Source organism: Papio anubis, chromosome 16, assembly GCF_008728515.1.
Source record: "Papio anubis isolate 15944 chromosome 16, Panubis1.0, whole genome shotgun sequence".
NCBI classification, from domain to species: Eukaryota; Metazoa; Chordata; class Mammalia; order Primates; family Cercopithecidae; genus Papio; species Papio anubis.
The window spans coordinates 49,532,514-49,559,603 of record NC_044991.1 but is presented as its reverse complement, the minus strand read 5'-3'; the positions used below and the strand labels follow the sequence as shown (position 1 = coordinate 49,559,603).

Genomic DNA, 27,090 nt, shown 5'->3' with positions numbered 1-27,090 from the left:
ATTGGATGCTAGAATTTGAATAGGCCCTGTTTTTGCTTTATGAATCCACATTTTATTGCAGGCCCAGAAATTCAGGGGAACTCAGGAAGGGCAGGAAGTGGATGAGAAAAAGTATCTGATAGAAACTACAAGTAGCCTTAAGGGCAAAACAAGAATAATTCTACTGAGACAATGAGGCTTACATATCCAGCTGGCTACTGTATTGTCATTTAGCCACCAGGATTGGATCTCAGCTTGGATTTTCGACGCTTGGCAGTACAATGAGGGTTGGGATAAATAAGTTATAATTATAAATGTTATTTATTAAAAGGTAGTTTTGGTCTCAGAGAAGGAACACAGATAATAATAATGCATGCAGCACTGAAAGATAAAAATCCATAAAAAATAATTGAGGAATATGAGATAAGGGGAAAATTGAGAATAAGAATAGAAAAGTGACTTGGAGGAAGGGAGGAATAAATTAGTAAGCCAATCATAACACACACCCCGTAACATCCTGGATATTGGTTGATGTCTGGATATTGAGTTCATGGGTCAACACTGTCCACAGAGGTGAAACATCATTGGAGTAGCTTGGGCTTGCAAGGAAGGTTGGCATTATATCCCTTCCCAACCCCAGATGCCACCATAGACTCACCTACACTATCCCCAGGTCCTCATTGTACTCATTTTATCCATTCACATGTTTCTTGAATGTATTCAATATGCCAGTGACCAAGTTCTGGGAAAACCATACTTGGTAAAAAGTAGACATTGTCCCTGCTCCAGTGGAATTTATCCCCCCAAAAAAGGAGAGAAGGAGGCAATAAACAAATGGTCACATGAACTAATTGTCTAGCTACAAACCCAGACAAGTTCTCTGAAAGAAAGCAGCATGGTGCCAGGAAAACCCAGACTGCTCTGAGTGAGTTAGGTATAGGGGATTGAAGATCAGACAGAACATCTTGGAGCAAGTGATGTTTGAACTAAGAGCCAAAGGTTCAGTAGGAATTAACTAGGTAAATGATAATAAGGTCTGGTAGAGTGAGAAAGAGTGTGTGAGTGGATGAAGATAAACCCTTTCAGATGCAGATAATAATACACGCAAAGTCCCTGTGATAGGAGGGACCATGGTGTGTGCAAGGAACTGAAGAGTCATGGTAGATAGACCAAAGAGCATCAGGAAAAGAGTATACAGTGGAGCCAGAAAGGTAGATAGAAATGAAACCCATAAAGCCTTGGCTGCTGCATTAACAATTTTGGCTTTTATCCTAATAAGACTTAAGGCTGACTGGGCATGGTGGCTCACACCTGTAATCCCCGCACTTTGGGAGACCGAGGATGGTGGATCACCTGAGGTCGGGAGTTTGAGACCAGCCTGACGAATATGATGAAACCCCATATCTACTAAAAATACAAAAATTAGCTGGATGTGGTGATATGCCCCTGTAATCCCAGCTACTCGGGAGGCTGAGACAGGAGAATCGCTTGAACCCGGGAGGCGCAAGTTGCAGTGAGCCAAGATCGCGCCATTGCACTCCAGCCTGGGCAACAATAGTGAAACTCTGTCAAAAAAAAAAAAAAAAAAAAAAAAAAAAGACTTAAGGCTGGCTGAAGGAAGTGATATTATCTATTATCAGATTTAGGCTTTGAAAATATTTTTATTGATTGATGTGGGGAGCAAATTAAAGGATAGAAGGGGCAAGCAGGATGCAAAAGATTAGCTAGGAATATTATGTTAGTGCAGGCAAGAGACACTGGCAGTGTGGAGTTGGTTTATGGCAGTGGTGATGGAGAGAGGCAGAAGGATGTGAGAGGCAGGACCTGGAGCCAGATTGACTGTAGGATACAGGGAAAGGGAGGAGTCAAGGAATTGCCTAGGCATGTGGTTTGTGCAACTGAGGTGATTTTGACACCTATTCCTGGGCTAGGTGTCAAACTGCCAAACTGGGGATGAGGAGGAGGGAGCCATGACAGCAACGTTCGACATAGTATGATTGAGATGTTTTGAGGCATCTGGAGAAGTCATGTAGATGGCTAAATGTACCACTTTGGATTTGAGAAGAGAAGTCTTAGCTGGAGATCAAAGGTTTGTGAATCATACATACAAAAATGGAAGGAAAGTGGAGAGAATATAGCATGACAAAGAAAAGAAGGCCTCAGCTGGAGCCATGGAGAGTTTTCAAGGAGCAACTAGGCCTGGAATTATTCTAAACTTAGCACTAGGATTGTAAGGACAAGTGTTTATTTTCTGACCATTAACTTAACCTTCTTCCGTATTGTTTTGTGTTACCCATGACAGACGACTGTCACTCATCTCTCGCTCTAGAATTTCCTTAGTTAACCCTAAATCATCTGTGCCAATGATGATAGAAGTTTCACTCTAAATGGGTTTAATCAAGATGAAAAATATAATTGTATCATTTTATAATGAATAAGACTTTATAGGTATGCTAAATGATTGTTATCAAAACCATTTAAATAATAGTGATTTTATGCTTTTGTGTTTCACTGGTCAGCTTCTCTGGCCTTGACCTGTGAGCTCAGCGTGAAGTGCTGAGATTTGATTTAAGATGACCTAGAGTTTACGTACTGTCATTTACTTGGAAATGATCACTTTGCGGATTTCACATGATGACATCTCTTAGGTCAGTTTTGCAAGTTCATTATTGCAAGCTGTCTAAAGGAGGTATAGGATTTTGTGACAAGTAATTAAGGAAACCACCACAAAAGTTTAAGTTTATACTATATGATAGCTTTCATTATCCAATACTGCATTTTTTATAATAGACATTGAATAGGAGGGGACTATCCTTACTAAGTGGTAGGCATTTTTCCCCATGATTATTTGTTCACTGAATTTGGAAGTGATGGAATTCCAATGAAGAGCTATATCAGGATTGTATGCACTCATGCACATGTGCAGTATGGGTATTTGCATGTGCTCTGTGTGTTTCCCTGTGTTTGCTATGTAATATATAAAATCAAGACATCAACTGTTGTCTCTACAGAGTTATAGCTATATCACGTAAGCAGCAAAGGAAAGGACTTGGGGGTCCATTTTAATGTAGGCAAGAGATAAGACCATTTTGTCAAGTTAATAGGAAAGAAAATTATGGAGCTGTACTGTCCAAGGTAGTGAACACTAGTCATACAGGGCTATTTAAATATAAGTTATTGAAAAATTGAATAAAATTTGAAATTCAGTTTCTCAGTCACACTAGCCACATTTCATGTGCTCAGTATTCCCATGTAGCTAGTGGCTTTGGTATTTGACAGTGCCAATATGCAACTTTTCCACAATGACAGACGGTTCTATTGAATAGTGCCAAACAAGAACAGGGTTCAAATCCAGGCCAGTGCCTCTTTCTGCACAGCCAGTGCACTAAGAATGATTTTGACATTTTGAACTGATTGAAAAATAGTCAAAAGAAGAAGAATATTTCAGAGCACGTGAAAATCATTTGAGATTCAAATTTTAGTGTCCTTAAAATTTCTATTGAGCACAGCCATGCCCATTCCATTACGCATTGTCTATGAGTTCACGCTACAACAGCTGCATTGAGTAGTTGTGACAGAGCCTTTATAGTCTGCAAAGTCTAAAATATGTACTCTCTGCCTCTTTAAGAAAAGTTTATTAACTCTTGGGCTAAAGGAAGGAAAGGAGTAGTATCACATATTACTTTCATAAAAAATGTTGTATATAGATTTGGAAAATGAAATCAATAAGGAGAAGGGAAAGTGTATTTAGAATTCATGCCCTGATTTGATGGCTGTGCGATATCCTGTATTTGGGAATGTGATGGTGGATCGGGGTGAAAGCTCTGGAAATGTTGGCAATAGCCTTTAACATGTATCCAAAAGGCTCCATCAAACCCTCAGCTTTCTCAGGGTCTTTGCAGGCTTTTTTAGGATACTCTCAAAAGCTCATGTCTCTCTGTAATTCACCATCTTCCCCATTGTAAAAGGCAAATTAAGTCCTCTCAAAAGTTTGACAATATGAAACAAGGAAATTCAGTTACTCTCTTGACAGCAATACCAATTATCTTTTCCTTAATATCTATAACATTCTCTTAGGCAAATGCCTAAGACAATGGAAAATTATTTTGCAGTGAGACCCAAGCCAATCCAGACACAAGTTGCTCTCATTACAGCTGCTCTCTTCCCATCTCTTGAGGATGAGCTCACTAATAAGAATACATTGTCTGTTATTGGGACAGGCTTAAATACATGCAAGAACTTCATTAAGTCATTCCCTATCAGAATAGGAGCTATTGAGAATTTCTGCAGAACTAGGATGGTGTCTTCTCTACCTACGAATTGACTGGTTCCATGACAAAGCACTCTAGGGAGCCCTGCCAATCCATTTGATAATGTTGATGGACAAGATTGTATGGGGAGTAGGGAGAAAAAACACCTTTTATATTCTTCCCTGATATATGTATAAGTAGTTATTTAGGAAGAGATGAAATGCATGGCTTTATCCTGCATAGATTCCCTTAAGGGACACCCAGGGAATTCCTAGGCCCAGTGGAATTAATGGTCTAGAAAGAGAATCATGCTTGTGTTGCAGATCCCCCTTCTTAATCCTCATGAAACCTAGTTAATAACACATATAATAAAGTACTCTTATTGATGCCTGCAACTTCCTTTGAAGTTGAAATGCACCCAAAAGGATAAATGATATAGACATATGCTAAAGCAAATATCGTAAAATGCTACTGGTGGAATCTATGTGGTAAGTATATGGGTGTCTACTGTAAAATGCTTTCAACTCTTCTATATGTGTAAAGATTTTCATAACAAAATGTTAGGAAAAAAATCCTCCTGGAATACATTTCATGTAAGCCTCTAATTCCTCAGCATTAGCCACAAGCAGAACTGTCTTCAAAGGAGTAAATCATCAGGAAAAATCCATGACCCCAAAAGAGTGCTGTTCAAGTTTTCTTGGGCATTGCTCAGGTTCAGGCACAAATGCAAGTTCCCAGTTCCCATCTCCTCAGTGTATGCTCGCTGACCTCCCCGCAACAGTTCCGCCCATTGACCAGTAGGAGATGATTCCGATGAACACCTTCGTGCGTAGAATGTGAGCACTTAGACTTCTAGATTTTAAAAGGATTTCTGAGCCCGATCCTTACACACATGCTTTGGTTTGTACTGTCTTTCCGTACGTCCTTAGTTAAGAGATGCTTTCTAGAGTATTTTGTAGATGAATTTGAAGACTTCTCATTGCTTCAGTACAGAGTGCCCTGGCAATGCATGCCAGGAGAGAGTCCATGGACTTATATTTTCTAACCAAAGGGAGCTAAAAATCAGTCATTTTGACATTTGGATTTCTCATTGATGTGTCTTGTTTATTTAATTCAATTGAATATTAAAGAGTAGAGAGGGTAGAACAAACTGTTCAGCAACGTATAGATCATTAGGTTTTAAAACCAAATAAAAAGTACTCAGAGTAAAAATTTGCCTGACTAAAAGGATTTTGAAATTATTCTTGAAAGCTCTGAAGCACGCAGTGGCAGCTTTGGACGTGATGGATATTTTTGCTGCATAGAGTATCCAGTGCCAAAGAGATGATTCTGTCAGAAAATATTACAAAGCCAACATATCTTTAATAATTGCTTCAGAATGTCTACATATATAATCCTAAATCTCTTTTCAAAGTACTTACACTACCAGTGGTCTTTGATTTATAACTGCTGGTCCAAGAGATGGCCTACTACTAATATAAAACAGGGTCTTAGCTTCACTGCACATCATTTCCAGAGGATGTGAATCTTAAGTCAATATAAGAGATGTGTGAGTAGGAATGAGAACTCTTAGAAGTCGTAGGAGGGGATTCAAGTCAGAGGGAACAGCAGATGTAGCTGGCCTAAGGCAAAGGGAACATTGCAGGATCAGAAAGAAGTCCATTCCAATGAAAAGAACTGAGACCAAGGGAAACCATAATGGGACCATAGCATGCAAGACCATTGCAAGAAGCATCAAGAGCTTGACGCTTTATCCAGAAGACAGGAGCAGCCATTGAGAGGACATGCTCCAGCTTTTGTTTTAGCAGAATCTCTTTGCGTGTAATGTGGAAAATGAACTGGAGAGGGGAACCAGGAAACCTGTTAGGAGGCTAGTTCTGTCATCCATGAAATGGCAATATTCTGCTTTTATGTCTCTGAGAAGAAAGCATAGGTAAGCACTACCCAAGACACATTTGGTAGAAAAAGAATATTCCCCAGCTAAGGATTAGGAAGATAAAGAAAACAATCAAGACCACCCACCCATTACTTCATTTTCCTTTATTTGTCAGATCAAATACCCTTTCTAAATGAAGGTAAGCTGTACAGTTTTTTTTTTTTTTAATATTTAAACATCTCATCAGAACCTACTGAATATGAGTCTCCATGTACTCATTATAGTAAAATCTGTCTGAAGGCTGGCATCAGTATGTCTGGGTAGGATGTATATTCTAGCCAAGATTTTGCATAGATGTCACAGGGAATCCAGAATCCCTTGAGTTTCAGAGATAGCCTTTAGAAGCACACTGATCTTCACAGGTAGAGGCTTCCACTGCCATCAGTCTATTACTGCTGCTTAAATTCACAGTACCCTGGACAAGAGGAGAAGGTAGCCTAGCTGTTTCCTTGGCCCCCACATGTCTCTGCCACATGATGGACAGCCATACCAGATTGCATTAGAATGTTGACTGCAAGTTAACTGATGATCTTTCTTTCTCTCAATCCTTATTTTAAAATCACTCTACCAACGCCCTGCTCTTATTACTAATTAGATTATTTGGCCTTGGTGTATAGTGTCTTGGGGTCATCAGTATGAAGGTCAGGTCACGATAAAAGAGCGGGGTCTCTAATGTGGATACACCCAGGAGGTCACTCTCTCCCCAGGCTGTGTCCAAGTGGCATAGGGGAGCCCAGGGCTCTGTCCCCAGGATATACAGTCCCTTTCCATGACATTGGAGATGAAGCTGGGCCTCAACTATTGGAGATGAAGCTGGGCCTCAACTCTGCACCAGCATATTCCTACAACTTCTCAGAGTCCTGTGGATAATGACGGAGGAGACAAACCATGCAGGAAACTGCCCTCTAGAGCACCCAATCTGGATCTAAGTTTGTCTTACATGTTTAAGAAAAATTTGCTTTATTTTATTTTACTGTATTAATTGATTAGTTTTTAAGGAAATAGTGGAGTCCATCAGTAAGACCTCAGGCCATACCTTAGATATTGCAATGTTGAATAAATGCCACCAGTTTATTTTATTGTTATGTGCCTCTTTTTTCCTAAAAACTAAGCCCCAAAATATAAAAGTTTACGTTGTTACTTATTTATTTGTTTTAGAGACAAACTCTCACTCTGTCACCCAGCCTGGAGTGCAATGGTACAATTGTAGCTCGCCGTAGCCTGAAACTCCTGGGCTCAAGCGATCCTCCCACCTCAGCTCCCAAGTAGCTGGGACTATAGGCACATATCACCATGCCCAGCTCGTTATTTATATTTTGCTAAATGAATTTTTGAAATACATTTCACAAGTATTTGTCCATTTTCAGTTGAAATTTAACCTTCTTTCTTTCTTTTTCTTTCTTTCTTTCTTTCTTTCTTTCTTTCTTTCTTTCTTTCTTTCTTTCTTTCTTTCTTTTTCTTTCTTTCTTCTTTCTTTCTTTCCTTCTTTCTCTCTTTCTGTCTTTCTCTGCTTCTTTCTTTCTCTGTTTCTTTCTTTCTTTCATATTGCTCCTTGCATAACAGGGCTATCCCATAGGCAGAGTGCCCAGGGTAGTGAAAGTTTAGTTGTCAAAGAGTTTTTAATGCCAGAATCAGACTTATGAATTCACTCAGTAGATATTACATGTCACTGGCATATGACCTTTTAATAGATATTTTATTGGCCTAGGAATGGTAAGGTCAGAGACTTGAGTGGTTCCACTTCTAACAGCAAAAAGAAACTATTTCTGGCTATAATAAAATTTAGTGTCTTAAAATTTAAATAGAATAGTTGTTTATACTTACTCAGGGAACTGGAGGGTTATATGGGATATTTAAATAAATTGTGGAACACTTGGTCCTGAAAACTGCCTATTATAATACTTTAAACAAAATAAATTTCACGTAAAAGTTTCAAGCCTCCTGAACATCAGGGAAAGGTGAAAATACAGTCATGGGATATAGAGACTAGCACCAGGAAAAACAGCCAGAAATTCTGAACTTGGATCTCTTTGCATGTCCTCGTGCTGCTTAAGAGATTGCTTAAGAGATGACCTTGATAACATTTTTAAAATTTGAGTGCAAAGTGCAATGTATTGCCTTTCCGTGGATTAGAGCACATGATAGCTCTTGGGCCAGATTATAAGAATCCCTATCATAAGATTAGGAGAAGGGAAAGAAAAGAATCAGAATCAAAAGCCTGACCCGCAGCTGACTCTCTTGTTTAAAGAAAATGCTTGGTCTTGCTTCCAGCACATGGTTTCCTGAAAATGATCTTTACCTTAATAAGTAAATGTTTAAAGCTTTTCTTATTAATTTGAATTAGTTTAAGTCCTTAGGGAACCCTGAGCGGGTTTAGTTATCTTGACTACAAAGGCCCACATCCCTCAGAAAGTACCCCCATGTCGGCAGCTGGACAACAACCTCAAGGATTGTCATTGTGGAATCATGGCACAATCCAATTTTTTATCTCACTGTTGAGTGGTGGTCCCCAAAAAGACATGTCCTTATCCTGTTTCCTGGAACCTGTGAATGTTCCCTTGTTTGGAAAAGAGATATTTAAAGATGTTATAAAGGTAAGGATTTTGCAATGAGGAGATTATCTTGGGTCTTCCATGTGGGCCCTAAATCCAATGATGTGTGTATTAGTCTGTTCTCATGCTGCTAATAAAGACATACCAGAGACTGGGTAATTTATAAAGAAAAAGAGGTTTCATGGACTCATAGTTCCACATGGCTGGGGAGGTCTCACAATCATGGTGGAAGGCAAAGGAGGAGCAAAGGCATGTCTTACATGACAACAGGCAGAAGAGCATGTGCAGGGGAACTGTCCTTTATAAAACCATCAGATCTCATGAGACTTATTCACTATCATGAGAACAGCACAGGAAAAACCCACCCCCATGATTCAGTTACCACCCACTGGGTCCCTCCCATTACTCATGGGGATTATGGGAGCTACAATTCAAGATGAGATATGGGTGGAGACACAGCCAAACCATATCAATGTATGTCCTTAGAAGAGTGAGGCAGGGGGTGATTTCACACAGAAAGAAGAGGAGGAGGAGGCAATGTGTCCACAGAGGCAGAAACTGGGGTGGTGCAGGCTCAGGTCAAGGAATGGTGACAGCTACTGGAAAGTGAAAGAAGCAAGGAACCAATTCCCCCAAAGGAGTATGGCCCTGCTGACATGTTGATTTCAGACTTCTGGCCTCCATAACTGTGAAAGAATACATTTCTATTGTTTTAAGCCACTCAATTTTTGGTAAGTCAATATAGCAGCCATAAAAATCTAATACCCTAACTTCATGCCTTCCCTAATGTCTACTTTTCCAGATGAGTTATCTGAAAGGTCTTTTTCCCTTCCATGCTCTTCCCCATCCTTCTGGAATATTCTCTGTGGCAGTTACGCAGACCATTACAACCGCATTTCTTGTGGGTTGTATGTGTGAAATCTGCAGAGCTCAGAAAAAAAATATCTGATCAAAAGCAACACTTGAACTACTGAATTTCTTTTTTTTCAAGTTTACTCATTCAACAAATATTTATTGCACATATACTATGTGCCAGGCATTGTCCTGTATGCTGGAGAAGCCTGGGGAAGTGAGGGGAAAGATGAACAAAAATCCCTGCTCCCATTAAGTTTTCATAGGCAAGCAATACATAAAATAAAGAGGTAAAGTTGTAGCATGTTGGATGTAGTAAAAAAAAAAGCTACAGAGAATTAAGAAAGAAAGAGGCATAGGGAATAGTTTTCTGTTTTAATAGGATGATTATGGAACACTTTACTGAGAAGGTGACCTCCAGAAAGGAGATATATTAGTCAGAGTTCCTCTGAGAAATTGAACCAATAGGAGATATTCATACTTACATATGTACGTGTATGTGCATGAGATTTATTGCAAAGGAATTGGTTCATGTGATTATGGAGGCTGGCAAGTCCAAAATCTGCAGAGCACATGTCCCAGTTTGAGTTCAAAAGCCACAGGCTGCTGGTCAGAGCAGTGGCTCACACCTGTAATCTCAGCACTTCGAGAAGCCAAGGCAGCCAGATCACTTGAAGTCAGGAGTTCAAGACTAGCTTGGCTAGCATGGTGAAACCCCATCTCTATTAAAAATACAAAAGGCTGAGACAGAATTGCTTGAACTTAGGAGGCAGAGGTTGCAGTGAGCTGAGACTGTGCCACTGCACTCTAGCCTGGGCGACAGAGTGAGAGTCTGTCAAAAAAAAGAAAAGAAAAAAAGAAAGAAAGAACCAATGTCTTAGTTAATTCTTAGTTCAGAGGGTATCAGGCAGGAGAATTCTTTCTTACTCAGGGGAATGTTAACCTTTTGTTCTATTCAGGCCTTCAACTGATTGGATGAGGCCCTCCTACATTAGGGAGGGTAATCTGTTTTGCTCAGGCTACTGATTTAAATGTTAATCTCATCCAAAAACACCCTCACAGAAACATTCAGAATAATGATTGACTAAATATTTTAGCACTCTGTGACCCAGCTAAATTGACACATAAAATTAACCATAATGGGAGAGGAGTTCAGTGAGCCATAAGGTGTCTGTGGGAAGAGCTTTCTAGGAAGAGTAAATTTCAAGAGCTAAGGGCCTGGCTTGTTGAACAATGAGGCAGCAAGTGCAAGAGGGACTGAGAGCCACAAGAGATGAGTAGCAGATAAATTCAGAGTGCCCTTGAGGTGAGGCTGGTAGCAGGACTGATAGACCATGGACATGGCTTTTTGTCTGCTTTTGGTTACTTTGTTAGACCTATTTCAGGGTCTCCACCATTGTCACATTCTTTCCTTTTAATGAGGTTTTTTTGTTTTGTTTTGTTTTGTTTCTGGTTATACCCATGAAACCTTATTTTAAGTCCCTAACCACAGGCTTTAGAGATCTATACTGTATAAAAAGTGATTCATCCAATTCTATTATGACTTACATATTAATGAGCAATCTGCTCACTCATGAAACAAAAAATTCCAGACATATCTTGTGTTACTAGCCTGTCCTGAGTATTGATGGTTTGAATTCATTTGTGGACTCTTGAGGAGGGCTGTCTATAATGACAATGCATGTATATGCAGGCTTGCTGTAGAACCAGCTTATGAGAGTTTATGTTTTATAAACTGCATAATAGATTTAATAGTTTCTCCATACATATTTCATGATTCCCACCTCAGAGGGCACAGGAAATGGTCCAAAGCAGATGTGTCTAACTTAAAATGACTGACAAGGCATCTGGGTCAGTGATCTTTAGCTGCATAACAAACCACTTCAAAACTTAATGACTTGAAAACAAGTCACTGTTGAGACAATAACCATATGTTACTGCTCACAAGTCTATGGGTCAGCTGAAACTTTCTGCTGATTTTCGTTGGGCTCCATTGATCCCAGCTGGTCTTAGGCAGGTATCTGTGTTCGGCTAGCAGATCAACTGAAACCTGGCTAGTTGAGGATGGTCTTACCTACCTGACTGGCAGCTAGCTGGCTGGCAATTGGGACATCAGGAGTGATTGGGCCCTGTGTCTCTCTTCTACTAGCAGGCTAATCAAAGCTTGCTCAAAAGCAGGAGCATAGACTTCTTAAGGCCTAGGCCCAAAACTGGCATATTGTCACTTTGACCACATTTTACTATCTGAAGAAAATCCCAATACCTGCCCAGATTCAAGTGGGAAAGAAGTAGACTCTAAGTGTTAATAGGAGGAGCTGAAAAATAACTGTGGCCATTTTTTCAATCTATACATAATATGCTAATTAACTGTATGTGTTAACTTGACTGGTCCACAGGGTACCCATTCATTTGGTCTGAGTCTGATGGCCTGAGAATGAGGACAGCTGATGGGGTATTACACACACACACACACACACACACACACAATTGGGGTATTACACACACACACACACACACACACACACATAATTGATTCTGTCTCTCTGGAGAACCAAGACTAATACAGATTTTTGCCCCAAGAGTGGTTCTAGAGGAAGAGAATTGTAAGGATGGGTTTCCTGAATCGGTGCTGAGGTTTCTGGAATTGGTTCTCTCATCCAGTTAGGTTTAACGATGCAAATAACTCTGTTTCCATTAATAAAGAAGGCACTGATAGATAGTCTATGGTGTACTCTGTCAATAGAGATATGCAAAATATTACCATTGGATACTCCTAATCAACCACTTATAAGAAGCAAAGATTTTGTTGACTGTGTATATAATGCTTTTGAACATGATTGGCAAAGTAACAAATGTAAAGAGATTGGCTTCTATTGTCATTGAACAAAGAATGAGCTCAGGGTTTGAATTCCCAGGTCAAATGCTGCATACTTGATCTAAAAGCTGCAATTGTGTGCCCTCAAGGAGACCTTTATCTCCTATAGCCTTAGGACTGAGATCACTGAAAATCAAATGCAGGATCTCATCCCATGACTAGCCAAACTAACACAATTTGAACCCTCAGCCTCACAAGGTGTCTTCTGATAAAGTCAGTGTATTAACCAGGAAAGAATGTGTTGCTCAAAGTTGGAATGGAGATCAGCTTCAGCCCTGATGAAACTGAGGACATTGAGCCCCTAAATTATGATAAGGGTTCTTTGCCAGCAGAAGAGCCCTCTCCAGCCTCTTCTAAGGGGATTAATCCTGCATCACCAGAGGAAACTCTAAGGGCCTCCCCCAAGGCAGTTGCCATGCAAGATGATGCTGATTCTATTCAGGACCCTTCTTTGTTTCTAGACCTATAACTACATTCATTCAAGTCCCAAGATGCCCCTAAAGGTGAAGTACAAAGTGCAGTTCATGAGGATTTATACTATACTCCAAATAAATATTAAGTATTTAAATTTTCTAATTTATGAAAGTTTGGAAAACATGTGAGGGAATGCGTATTAAGAACGTAGGATCATGGTAGGAGAAACACAAATTAGATCAAAATGAATTTATTGTTATAGATAAAGGAAGGAGACAGCATGCATTTAATTTTGCAGCTCAGGCATTTGGAAAGTGCTGTAATCGTTTGTTTAGTCATTGGCTGGAACATGGGCCAGAAAGTCACCCACAGTGAGCAAGTTGGAAATGCTGAACTTCCCTTGGTTTAATGTAGAGGGAGGGATTAAATGACTTAGAGACATTGGGATGTTAGAGTGGGTTTGTCATTCAAGAATGACTTACTCACATTGGGAGGGTCCTGGAGACATACTTTTCACCATAACTGTGAGAAGTAAGTTTGTGAAGGAGTCCTGGCATCCTTGAAGAGCTCTGTGACACTCTACTCTGTAGGCCAGAACTTACAATAGAAACTGCAGTCACTGAATTGAGAAATCGAAATGTAACGGGAATGATTGGATCCCAGTGTGGCAGGGGCCAAGTGGCAGCACTCGACCATCAAAGGCAAGGTGGGCATGATTACCATGATGAACAGTGGAGTCAGGCAGCAACCAAAATGCTCTAACACAGAGAACCATGGCACTGGCCAGTTGATCATGAGGTTCCTGGGAAGTGAAAGAGATAGGTATCCGACTAAATTCTTTTTTAGTGTCTGTAAGCAGAAAATTTCTATGTCAAATGAAAAAAAGTATTACCTGAATCATGAAAGCAGAGAGTCACTCTCCTTCAAGGAATTCCCACCCTTGAGCAAGTTTATAGACCCAAAACCCTTTCAATGAAGGGGAGGCTGAGTCTCTTTGAGGAAAGGCCCCTGTACATTACTGAAAATTTATACTGTTCATCTCTCTCCCACCCTTCTCCAAATGGACCTATGGTGTTTTACCAGGTAACTATGCACTGGAGAAAAGGAAGTAGTCAGACCTTCTGGGGACTACTGATCACTGGCTCTGAACTGACGTTTATTCCAGAAGACCCAGTATTTCACTGTGGTCCACCAGGCAGAGTAGGGCTGATGGAGGTCAGGTGATCAACAGAGTTTTAATTCAGGTCCATCTCACAGTGAACTTCATGAGTCTCTAAACTTATCCTGTGGTTATTTCCCTAGTCTGAAATGTATACTTGGAATAGATATAGTCCCTGACGGAATTGCTACATTGGTTCCTGTGACCTGTGGAGTGAGGGCTATTACAGAGGGAAAGGCCAAGTGGTAGCCACTAGAACTGTTTCGACTTAGAAAAATTGTAAACCAAAAGCAGCACCACATTCCTGAAGGAAGGCAGAGATTAGTGCTACCATCAGGAATTTCAAAGTCGCAGGGCTGGTGAGTCTCACCATACTCTCCATTCAACTTACTTGACCTGTGCACAAAACAGGATGGTGGAGAGTAACATGGAAAGTTTAACCAGGTGGTGACTCCAACTGCAGTTGTTGTACCAGATGTGGTTTCATTACCTGAACTAATTAGCACATCCCCTGGTACCTGGTATGCAGTTACTGATCTGGCAAATAACTTTATTTCCATCCTTGTCAATAAGACTCACAAGAAGCAGTTTGCTTTCAGCTGTCAAGGCCAGCAATACACCTACACTGTCGTTCCTAAGGGGCATATCAACTCTCCAGCCCTATGTTATAATTTAGTGCACAGGGATCTTAATTGGCGTTCATCACTAGTCCATTACATAGATGACATTATGCTGATTGACCCTAGTGAGCAAGAAGTAGCAACTACTCTAGTCTTATTGGTAAGACATTCGCATGTCAGAGAGTAGGAGATACATCTGACAAAGTTTAGGGACCTTCTGCCTCGGTGAAATTCCTAGGAGTCCTGTGGCATGGGATATGTCGAGATATTCTTGTGTGGTGAAGGATAAGATGTTGCATCAGGACCCTCCTAAATCAAAAAAGAGGGACAATGCCTAGTGAGCTTCTTTCAATTTTGGAGGCAGTATATTCCTCATTTGGATGTGTTACTCCCACTCGTTTATTTAGTGACCCAAGAAGCTGCTAGTTTTGAGTGGATCCCAGAACAAGAGAAGGTTTTATAACAGGTCCAGGCTGCTATACAAGCAGCTCTGTCACTTGGGCCATATGATTCAGCAGATCTAGTGGTGTCTAGATTTAATATTATGTGTCATGTCCCAATAAAGCTTGGAAGTAGATATTAACACCATTGCCATCACCCACCCACACACATCCCTACAAGTGAAGAAACGGAGACCTCAAAGCAGGTGACTGGTCACAAAAATCACAGGTAACAAAGCCAGAAGCCAAACATTACCACAGCATGCTAGAAAGCCTATCTGCTTTTGATTTCTCAGTTACATTATTTTTTAGTAATTCTAATAAATAAATAAATAGGCTTGGCCAGGTGCGGTAGCTCATGCCAGCACTTTGGGAGGCCAAGGCAGGTGGATCACCTCAGGTCAGGAGTTTGAGACCAGCCTGGCCAACATGGCAAAACTCGGTCTCTACTGACAATACAAAATTTAGCTGGGCATGGTGGCACGTGCCTGTAGTCCTAGCTACTTGGGAGGCTGAGGCAGGAGAATCACTTGAACCCAGGAGGTAAAGGTTGCAGTGAACCGAGATCGCGCCACTGCACTCCAGCCTGGGTGACAGAGAGAGAGAGAGACTCTGTCAAAAAAAAAAAAAAGGCTTATGTGGTGGACTCTAACATAATCAGGGGTGATTTATATGTTATCAGGTTTTTTTTCACATATTTTCTTCAATGTTCTGTTCATATCGCATAGAACCACTGGGAATTATTCTCCGGCATTCACAGGGCCCCTAAGTACTGCTTCACAGACTGAACTGAAGCGGTATTAATGGGTCTCTTCCTAGATGAGCCCAAGCCTTAAGCATAGCCCTGTGCCTCAGTCAGCCAATCTAGAAATAGAGCGAGCTTCTAAAGAAGAAGGGGCACAGTCTCTGCTTTTAGTAATCTCACTAGGGCAACATAGCCAAGTGGAATGAAGAGATGAGACAAGGACTAGACTGTGTGACATGGGCCATAGGTTGACAGAAGCTCCAAAAATAGAGTGAGTGCTCTGAGGAAGCTACACAGTAGCAAGAACATAGTGAGCTGGGTGGAAAACAATGAGTTAGGTCTTGCAGGATGCCTGGCAAAGGTGGCACATCTGTAGAGGGACTGGCTTGAGCAAATGGTCTCAGAACAAGCTGTGGATTCCCTCTTTTAAAGTTCCAGACTTTCCTAACTTTGCTTTGGCCTGCATGCTTTCTTTTTGGAGGCAATAACTTCATAAATGCCATAAGAGGAAATTCAATACAGAACCCTCCATTGATTTCATTTTCTCTTTGAATTTGGCAGAGACCCCTTTAAGACCGAATCTCATCAAGAAAAATGTAATCTGAGCTGCATATCGTACTAAATCACTTCCCCCTCTTTTTAAATTTGAAATCAGCTTTTATTCTACATTTATTTATTTTGAGATGGAGTTTCGCTCTTGTCACCCAGGCTGGAGTGCAGTGGTGTGATCTCAGCTCACTGCAACCTCTGCCTCCTGGGTTCAGGTGGTTCTCCTGCCTCAGCCTCCAGAGTAGCTGGGATTACAGGTGCCTGCCACCATGCCCAACCAATTTTTGTATTTTTAGTAGAGATGGGATTTTACCATATCGGCCAGGCTGGTCTCGAACTCCTGACTTCAGGTGATCCGCCCACCTTGGCCTCCCAAAGTGCTGGAATTACAGCTGCAAGCCACCGCGCCTGGCCATCAGCTTTTATTTTATATGCATGCATAGCATCCTGCAACAATAACTTAAAAAAATAATAAGACATCACCATTTTCTATGATTGCAACCTATATAGAGAAACAGCGTGGTGTTCTCCTACAAGACAGTTTCCTTAAAATGCTTGAGTAATGGCTATTAAATCATTTTACGGAGTCATTTCTAAAACAATACTCTTTGTCACTGTTACCATAATTACCTTTAGTTGTGGCCATATTTTAAGGAACAGAATACTTTATCGTGACTGTTATAAATACAAATTATTTTTCCCCTTGCGGGAATCATGAGGCTAATTTGTTTACCATTTTCCTTCTAAAACAGATCTTTACTAAAAGGAAATCAGTACAATGATTGTGATTAAGATCAACAGCTCTCTTAATTCTTTGTTCTGTTGAATATCGAGTTTTTTCTGCCTTCCTCCCTCTGTCTTTCCATAAGACAAATCCTTTTGCTGGCAAGGGGTATATGTGTGCATGCAACTCCGGACTTATATCTTCACTCTTACACTTGTGCTAATGGATATTAAAATTAGAAATTCAGGATGCCAATGAAGGAAATAAGCTTTGAACCACGCAGGTCACAGTTTCTGTTGGTTGTATTTGTGTCAGGGAGGTGTCAGACTCTGCAGTTTCAAATTTAAGTTCTCAATGGACTCTGAGTACGTGTCCTTGATGTGTGATTCACACCTGTGGTATCATCATGGGGTCATTTTATTGAAATGAACTTGTTTGGAGGGGCCTTAATTATTTAGCTTGCTGCAAAACCTAGTTATTTGATATGTTCTCTGTTTGGGGATAATAGAGAGTAAATGGAAATAAGACATTAACATTGCCCAACCCCTATTATAGTATTAATAATCTTTGCCAATAGGTTTGAAAGCACCTTGGCTTACATAACCACTATTCAGATAAAACAAGGAAATAATGACATCAGTGTAAGATTGAATGAGATTTGACCACTGCACATGCTGTGCTTCGTAATAGTTTAAAAACCTGGAGAGAATGATCAGAACCATCTAATTCAAGCCCAGGGATAAGCAAACAATCAGTAAAAAATGCTTACATAGAAAGCGCATGATATTTTAATACGAATTTTTAGTATTTAATTTTGGTGGCTATTGTCAACCTTTTATCAAATAAACAGCTATTTATTATTAGAACTTCTTGTTAATGATTACTGGTTTTGATGGTAAGTCTAGCCTTACAATTTATTCAGAAGTGTGGTTTTAAACCACATAAAGTGCTTCGTGGCAATGCAAAATCTTCTACTGAAACGTTTTGTATTATTTTGATTTGAACTTAAGAGATTATGTGGATTCTGTACATAATAGGTTTTATTCATAGACTTGATAATGTAGCAGGATGAGCCGCAGACAAGAACCCCTCAGACACGGAGTTGTAGAAGGAAAGGGCTTTATTCAGCTGGGAGCATTGGCAGACTCACATCTCCAAAAACCGAGCTCCCCGAGTGAGCAATTCCTGTCCCTTTTAAGGGCTTACAAGTCTAAGGGGCCACAAGTGAAAGGGTTGTGATCGACTGAGCAAGCAGGGGGTATGTGACTGGGGGCTGCATGCACTGGTAATCAGAATAGAACAGAACAGGACAGGGATTCTCATGATGCTTTTCCATACAATGTCTGGAATCTATAGATAACACAAGCAGTCAGGTCAGGGGTTGATTTTTAACTGCCAGGCCCAGGGCACGGTGCTGGGCTATCTGCCTGTGGATTCCATTTCTGCATTTTAGTGTTTACTTCTTTCTTTGGAGGCAGAAATTGGGCATAGGACAATATAAGGGGTGGTTTCCTCCCTTAATAGTTAAATGATTTTGCAATAACAACAGGCCAAAATATAAAAGAGAAAAACTTATTAGGTTGGTGCAAAAGTAATTGCGATCTTTGCAATTCAGAGTAATGGCTAAAACCACAATTAGTTTTATACCAACCTAATATATATTTGGATATATATTATTTAATTGATGTTAACTTACACATTAAGTTTTAAAAATATTAGAAACCCTACAAAATCTGAGTTAAAAATGAGTATTTGAACTTGAAGGATGGCAATCTTTCACCCATTTTGTTTTACCAAATTGTAAATAAATCATAACCTGGTAGCATCACCTAGACAGAAATTTTGTGGAATTTCTACACTATAAATAATGGAACCCCTGTAAGGTAGTAACTATTTCAAAGTTAGGATCTCCTGGCTTTGGCACATTTTATTTTTGTGAAAATTAAAGTTGGGCATTGGCAACCCAATACCTTTTAGTTTTCCACTAGAGCAAAATTAAATATTAGGCCAGTAATTTGCGGCAGTGGTATCCAAACTTTTCCATTTCATGCCCCTAAAAATTAGACACTCACAGCCCCCATCATAGGCATATTCACTTATTCGCATATCCATTTTTACATTGTAGGTATTACTAGACTAACACATATATATGTTCACTATAAATGAATGTGTAATATATATTTTAAATTATAATAAAATATAAATAATGAAAAAGAATAAAGATGAAAATGTTTTATTTGTTAATTATTCAAAACAAATCTTTGCCCTCAATATAGAGAGTCCATATGTTTGAATAGACTTTATTATTTTCAAAACTCCTCACTTAACACTTTGATACAGGAATCCAAAACTCTGATCTTAAGTTCGGATTGTCTTTTTCATATTTAGTTTTAATGGCTGTCACTGCTGGGGGGAAAAAAGATTCCTCACACAGATTTAAAGATTAAAATGGAAGATGTGCATCCTTTGTCAAGGCTACTGCTTTATTACACTCCTTTTATTCATTCCCATCTACCAGTTGTAAAGGTTTGACTTTCTGTTGGACACTTAATTTTTAAGTGTCTGCTAATTACAATGGCTTGTCACTTTCATTAACATGCCATACACTTAAGGCAAGGCTCACAGTTAGCTGTGAGAAAGTAAATACATATTTCAGATAGTCTTCTTCATAAAATTACTTTTTAAATGGATTCTCCTGCAATATCTGATTGTTTTCACCTTGGAATGTAGGGAAGGAGAAAAGTCAACTCTGCCGTTCTCCTTGTGTTTGCCGTTGGCACACTTGCTCATGTGGTTCATCTCCCTGTCTTTGCAGGGTTTAGTCCATTTGGTGAGGGTTTGTTTGGCTAAAATAGATAAGGTAGCCTGTAAATCCATTTAATCTGAGCATATGTACACTGGATGTGTTGAAACGAGCTGAAAAGTCATTATATAAGCAAGGGCACCACTGTCCAAGTCCTCGAACGTGTGGGACAGGCCAGGTGCCATGGCTAATGCCTGTAATCCTAGTGCTTTGGGAGGCCGAGCCAGGAGGATCACTTTAGTCCAGGAGTTCAAGGCATTGAGCTATGATCATACCACCGCACTCGAGGCTGGGTGACAAAGCAAGACCTGGTCTCAAAAAAAAAGTGGGGCTGGGGAGGTGTGGTGCCCTCTTCTTTCCTCAGAAGGCCTCAAGCCCTGTAAGTCACTCATAACCTTTTAACAAACTAATATGGGGCCAGTGTCAACACTGATAATAGGTATGAGTAAAGCTAATTTCCCCTACAAGTGAAATTCTAGTACACTTTTCCCATATTCTAATAGATCATCTTTCCTTTTATCCCCTGAACATGTGCATGCATCTTTAAGACTACAGATTTAAAGTACTAGATTACATTTTTCTTCCCAATTAAACAGATCATGATTTCTTTTGGTGACTAGGGTGTTCTGGTGTTTTGCAGGCAGGAAAGATATAGGAAGTCCCCACGTTATAAGCATTATCTCTTCGAACATATCTATGTATATTAGATCTGTTAATTTTTGCTTCATATAGTTTGAAGGTATAAATATTGGGTGTATACATTTTTAGTATAGTTTCTCAAATACGTTGTTCTCTTTATTATGAAATGTCCTTTCTGTATTTTCTTGCCTTGAAGTAATGCTGTTTGATACAGTAGCCACTAGCCATGTGCCTATTTAAATTTAAATTAATTAAAGAAATTTAAAAAAATTCAGCCCCTCCTTTGTGCTAGTCACATTTCAATTGCTCAATAGGGCTGTTGGTTACCCTATGGGAGAGCACAGATAACATTTTCATCATCACAGAAGGTTCTGTTGGGTCGGGCTGCCTTAAGGCTACCTCATCTAATTTTTTTTTTTTTTTTTTTTTGAGTCAGAGTCTCGTTCTGTCGCCCAAGCTGGAGTGCAGTGGCGCGATCTTGGCTCACTGCAAGCTCCGCCTCCTGGGTTCACGCCATTCTCCTGCCCCAGCCTCCCCAGCAGCTGGGACTATGGGAACCTGCCACCATGCCTGGCTATTTTTTTTTTTATACATATATTTTTAGTAGAGACTGGGTTTCACCATGTTAGCCAGGATGGTCTCGATCTCCTGACCTCGTGATCAGCCCACCTTGGCCTCCCAAAGTACTGGGATTACAGGCGTGAGCCACCGCACCCAGCTACTTCATCTAATGTTAACAACTATATCAGGCGTTTTTTTTGGTTGACAATTATAGGGGGAATTAAATAAATCCACAATCACAGATGGAGATTTTTACATATCCGTCTCTGTTACTAACAAAACAAGCAGGAAGGAAAAAAAAAAAAAAGAGAGAAAATCACTAAGAACACAGAGAATTTGTTTAACACAATTGACAAACATAATATAAATCACATATTGAATGCATTACATTCAACAGTTATATAATACAATATGCGCTAAGTACACAATGAAGATTTATGAACAAAGACTATGTACTAGGTCATAAAGTAAGACTCAAAACTTCGAAATCTTGAAATCATGCAGGGTATATGTTTTGACCATAGTGGAATTAAGCTAGAAATCAGTAACAGGAAAATAAGTAAGTATATTCAAAATTTGGAAAATAAGTAATAGCCTTCTAAATAACTCATGGATTAAAAAAATAGAGAAAAACCAAGATAAAAACAAGAACATATTTTGAACTAAACAACAATGAGAATACAACATACCAAAACAACATGCAATGTGTAAAGCTTATGCAATGTTTGAAAGAAAATGCAGAGATTTAAAAGTATATGTTAAAAAAGAAGAAAGGATGAAAGTCAATGCTGTAAGTTTCTATCTCAAGAAGCTGGAAAAGAAACTGCATATTAAACCCAGAGAAAGTAAAAGAATGAAATACTAAAAATGAGGGCAGAAATCAGCAAAATAGAAAGCAGACAGCAATAGAGAAAATCCACAAGGCTAAAAGTTTGGTTTATTTACCTGAAAAGATTAATAAAATTGATAAATCCTCCTGCAAGACTTTTTTCTTTTATTTTTCTTTTTTTTTTCTTTTTTCTTTTTTTTTTTCTTTTTGAGATGGAGTCTCACTCTATTGCCCAGGCTGGAGTGCAGTGTCACAATAACTCCCAAGTTCAAGCAGTTCTCCTGCCTCAGCCGAGTAGCTTGGATTACAGGCCACCTTGCCCAGCTAATTTTTTTGTATTTTTAGTAGAGATGGGTTTTCACCATGTTGTCCAGGCTGGTCTTGAACTCCTGATCTCAGGTGATCCACCCGCCTTGGCCTCCCAAAGTGCTGAGATTACAGGTGTGAGCCACCATGCTTGGACTTATTTCTTTCTAATGAACTTATTTACATATGTTGCCCAGATAAAAGAAGTTTACTCCAAACTGTAATTTGCTCAACTTTCATCCAAGTCAATTATCTTTCTATTATACCAGGGTTTTTCAAGTCTGCTTTTCATCAGTTTAGTTGGATTATAATGACAAGAGCGTAATCAAGATTAAAACTAAAGTGCTGAGGAAAAAAATCTGTGAATATGTAGAACAACAGGGGACGTGACCTTTCTAAGGGCCTCGATGAACAGTATGGGGAGACAAGGACATTTTAATAATTATTTTTGAAAAAAATGAAAAAGAGTTTCTCTTCTCTTTCACCTTTCAGAAAGGTAGAACATGACTGAAAGGTCGTGTTTGACTAATGGGGACACATCGGAAGATACATCTGGCTGCCAAGTGTCCTGTAAGGAGGTGTTGATTGTAGAGACACACAGCAGGTGCTATATAATTCCATAATCACAAAACCCAGCAAAACTGGTATCACACAAAGGAATCGCACCTATTGTATTAGTCCATTCTCACGCTGCTCTAAAGAACTACCTGAGAGTGGGTAATTAATAAAGAAAAGAAGTTTATTTGGCTCACAGTTCTGCAGGCTGTACAGGTAGCATGGCTGGGGAAGCCTCAGGAAACCTACAGTCATGGCGGAAGGTTAAGGGGAAGCAGGCACGTCTTACATGGCTGGAGCAGGAGGAAGAGAGTGAAGGGAGAGGTGCCACATGCTTTAAAACAACCAGATCTCATGAGAACTCACTCACATAATAGTGAGTTATAGTTATGTTCACTCACGTAATAGAGAACAACAAGGAAGAAATCTGCCCACATGATCAAATCACCTCCCAGCAGGCCCCTCCTCCAACACTGGGGATTACAATTCAATATGAGATTTGAGGGAGGACACAAATCCAAACCATATCACCTATGGTTTGGGTTTTGGTAGCACAACACTGTTACAACCTACTACTCAGGGATCCTCAAACTTTAATATGCATGCTAATCAACGTGAAGTTCTATTAAAATGCATATTTTAATAGAGTAGGTCTAGGTGCACCTTGTAACAAGTATACTTCATTACTGACTTTAAAATGAGCTCCCAGGTCATGCTGATGTTACTGGTTTGTGGACAACACTTTGAGTAGGAAGATTCTAACTCAGAAGCCCAAACTAGCCAGCTTAAACACCAAATCATGACAGGAGCTGTTTCGCCTGGCTTGTATCATATTGATTAAAACAGTAAAGAATTAGTTGCTGCTGAAGTATGAAGTTTCATATGAGCACCTGAAACTTCTCTTGAAGACTGGGAAGATCCGGCCAGGGCAAGTCTGCTTCCATATATGGCAACTGTCCACTGGAGCAGAGTAGAGGCTGCTAGCTTTAGGAAGCCCATGATTTATCTTTCACCATAAATCCCACCTCCACTACACTGACATCTTGCCAACCACCCATCTCACTTCTTTATTTGCCTTTCTAATCTTCTTAGTCCAGGACTCTCAAACTAAGCTAAATATTGGAATCAGAGGAACTTTGAGAAATACTGATGTCTTGGTCTCAGCCCCAAAAATCTTGATGTGGGCATCAGGGGAAGAGCCTGGACATTTTAAAAGCTACCCAGGTGATTCTAATATACGCCAAGGTTGAAGACTTCTGTTTAAATCAATTCAGTGATACTAGCAAGATTCTCACCCACCATCCTCAGACATTCTGATTCTGAAGCTCAGGACCACCACTTCCTAATATTTGCAGGATCTGAGACAAAAGAAAGCTCTCAACCCATAGCCTTTCACCTTGTCTTTCTACTTCCCACCCACTTCTATACTTTCTTGCACCATGAAGGATCTTCTGCACATAGAATTAGACACACATCCAAGATCTGTCCTTACTCCCTTTCAGACACTTACCCCTTGGTCACTATTGAACTTAGACCTATGCAAAATGACTGTAAGGTCTGCCATAAAAGGAGGAGTAAGAGGGCCTAGAAAGGGGTCTTAGGGCAGTTGGGAAGGGAATTTTGATATCTTGATGGAGTGTTTTCTGACACCAGTCTCTTCTCCAACATTGGCTGGATGTCCAACCATTCAATTCAATTTTGATGCTACTTGGAGTTAGTGCAGACCCCACAGCTTAAGTCCCACAAGACTGCCCCCACTTCAGATGACAGTTGCAAGACTTGGATCACTCATACTTCTGACCAACCAGCTATAAGTCAGGGGTTCCAACAACATGTCCTCAGCTTCAATAATTTTCTAGAATAGCTCACAGAACTCAGAAAATCCACTTTACTTACATTTAGATTTACAATTCATTAGGAAGGATACGGATCAACAGCCAGATGAAGAGTATATAGGATATAGTAGTCTGCTTTGTGCTGCTATAACAAAATACCTGGGACTGGCAATTTATAAAGAACAGAAATCTATTTTCTCATAGTTCTAGAGGTTTGACAATCCAAAATCAAGGCGCCAGCAGGTTCAGTTGTCTGGTAAGGGCCTCACATGATGGAAGACAGAAGAGCAAGAGAGGCCAATGCTATCAAAAGCCTTTCTAAGGACCTTAATCATATTCATGAGAAAAAGGCCCTTGAACTAATCACCTCTTGTTTGCCCCACCTCTTAATACCATCACATTGGCCATTAAGTTTCAACACCTGAACTCTGGAGGGAACACATTCAAATCATGGCACAGGACAAGGTCTGGAAGAGTCCCGAGAACATGAGCTTATGATCCTATGGAGCTGGGGTGTGCTACCCTCCTAATTCATGGAGGTATTCACCAACCTGGAAGCTTTACATCATTATTTAAGGGTTTTTATAACTCCATCTTTAGCTCTCCCATCAGGTTAGTGAGGGGAGCTGAAAGTTCCAACCCTTTAGTCACTTTATCTGTCTGGTGATCCACCCTATCCTGAGGCTCTCCAGGGGCCCTATTCTAAATCTACTTATTAACATAAATTCAGATATGATTGAAAAGGGTTTACACAAGGCACTCCTATCACTGTGGAAAACCCAAGGGTCTTAGGAGGTCTATGCCAGAAACCTGGGACAAAGACTAAATATATTTCTTATATCACATGTGGGTACCCCAGCATTAGGGAGGCCATGTCTCCATGTGCAGGAGTCATGGTCTTATGGACTAAGCTACTCACCCCATGAGGATGAAGGTGTGGGTGAAGGAGGGCTGGGGGGCCATGAGGGCCCAAGGGATGGGCCTCTCTTGCCCACACCTGGAAGTCCAGGATGAGGTCTGAGAGTCCCTTTGCAGCAGGTTCCCCCCAGTGATTCTGATGTCAGTTGTCCACAGGGTATACTTAGAAAGATAAATTCTGCAGAAGGATCAGAGCTGAAGAAGAATAGCTTCCCCTCTTTTCTTTCTTCTCCCTAACAGTTCTCAGTACTAGTCAGAGCCTGGGAGCCACATTTGGAATTTCAAACGAGGAATTTGTCATGCTTTTCTAAATGGATTGTATTTTGGGGACTTGGAAGCCAAACACTTAGAATCTGTAAATAGTTTGTCCTGGGAGAGAATGGCTGCAGGCTTTCAGAACATGAGAGGGAAATTTAGGCTGGCTGCACCCTCTGCTTCTCAAAGCTCTTTTTGCTAGAATGCTATTGTTATATGTGGTCTTAGACACAAAAGAGAAGCCAAACACTCAAGTGGGCACTGCTTCCATCTGGTTTTACCTTGTAAAGTAAATCCTGCCTTTGCTTCAGAATTTTGAATAATGAGACATTATTCAAAATAATGTCTCATTATTCAAAATCTTGATATTGATTGAGTTCTTACTACTTACCCAAGCACTGAGCTGTCCTCTGTAATCATCCACAGTATCTATGATGCCAGCTTCATCATTCTTATTTTATGTAAGGAAACTGAGATGCAGACTGGCCACTGGCCCAAGCTCATACAACTATTCACTGACAGAATTAAGAACCAAGCAGGGCGCTGTGGCTCAACCTGTAATCCCAGCAGTTTGGGAGGCTGAGGCAGGCAGATCACCTGAGGTCAGGAGTTTGAGACTAGCCTGGCCAACATGGCAAAACCCCGTCTCTACTAAAAATACAAAAATTAGCAGGGCATGGTGGTGCGTGCCTGTAATCCCAGTTACGTGGGAGGCTGAGGCTGGAGAATCACTTGAATCCAGGAGGTGGAGGTTGCAGTGAGCTGAGATCATGCCACTGCACTCCAGCCTGGGTGACAAAACGAGACTCTATCTCAGAAAAGAAAAGAAAGAAAAGAAAAGAGAAGAGAAGAAAAGAGAACCAAGCAGGGTCGAGCGTGGCAACTCATGCCTGTAATCCCAGCACTTTGGGAGGCCAAGGAGGGCGGATCACGAGGTCAAGAGACCGAGACCGTCCTGGCCAATATGGTGAAACACCATCTCTAATAAAGATACAAAAATTAGCTGGGCATGGTGGTGCAGGCCTATAGTCCCAACTACTTGGGAGTCTGAGGCAGGAGAATCACTTGAACCCAGGAGGCAGAGGTTGCAGTGAGCCGAGATCACGCCACTGCACTCCAGCCTGGCGATAGAGTGAGACTCCGTCTACAAACAAAAAAAAGAACCAAGCAGCCTGGCTCTAGAACTCATATGCTGTAAGCAACTATTCTAAACCAGCTCTTTAAAACACGTAAGTGTAAATGTGCACAGATTTCAATTTAGAGCTGTGTGACTCCCAGCAGATTTCTTTTTTCT

At 40.3% G+C, this 27,090-nt stretch overlaps 1 protein-coding gene and 1 non-coding gene across 3 annotated transcripts in view; both read left to right on the top strand.

The window, feature by feature from the left end:
• The window catches only part of PLCB1 (phospholipase C beta 1), a 738,719-nt gene that overhangs the window by 677,318 nt on the left and 34,311 nt on the right, over window positions 1-27,090 (top strand). The gene's annotated exons all lie outside the window — the stretch shown is intronic.
• LOC116270864 lies at window positions 6,835-7,068 on the top strand. The gene has a single exon (XR_004179169.1). It is a non-coding gene; the product is annotated as a small nucleolar RNA SNORA73 family (small nucleolar RNA).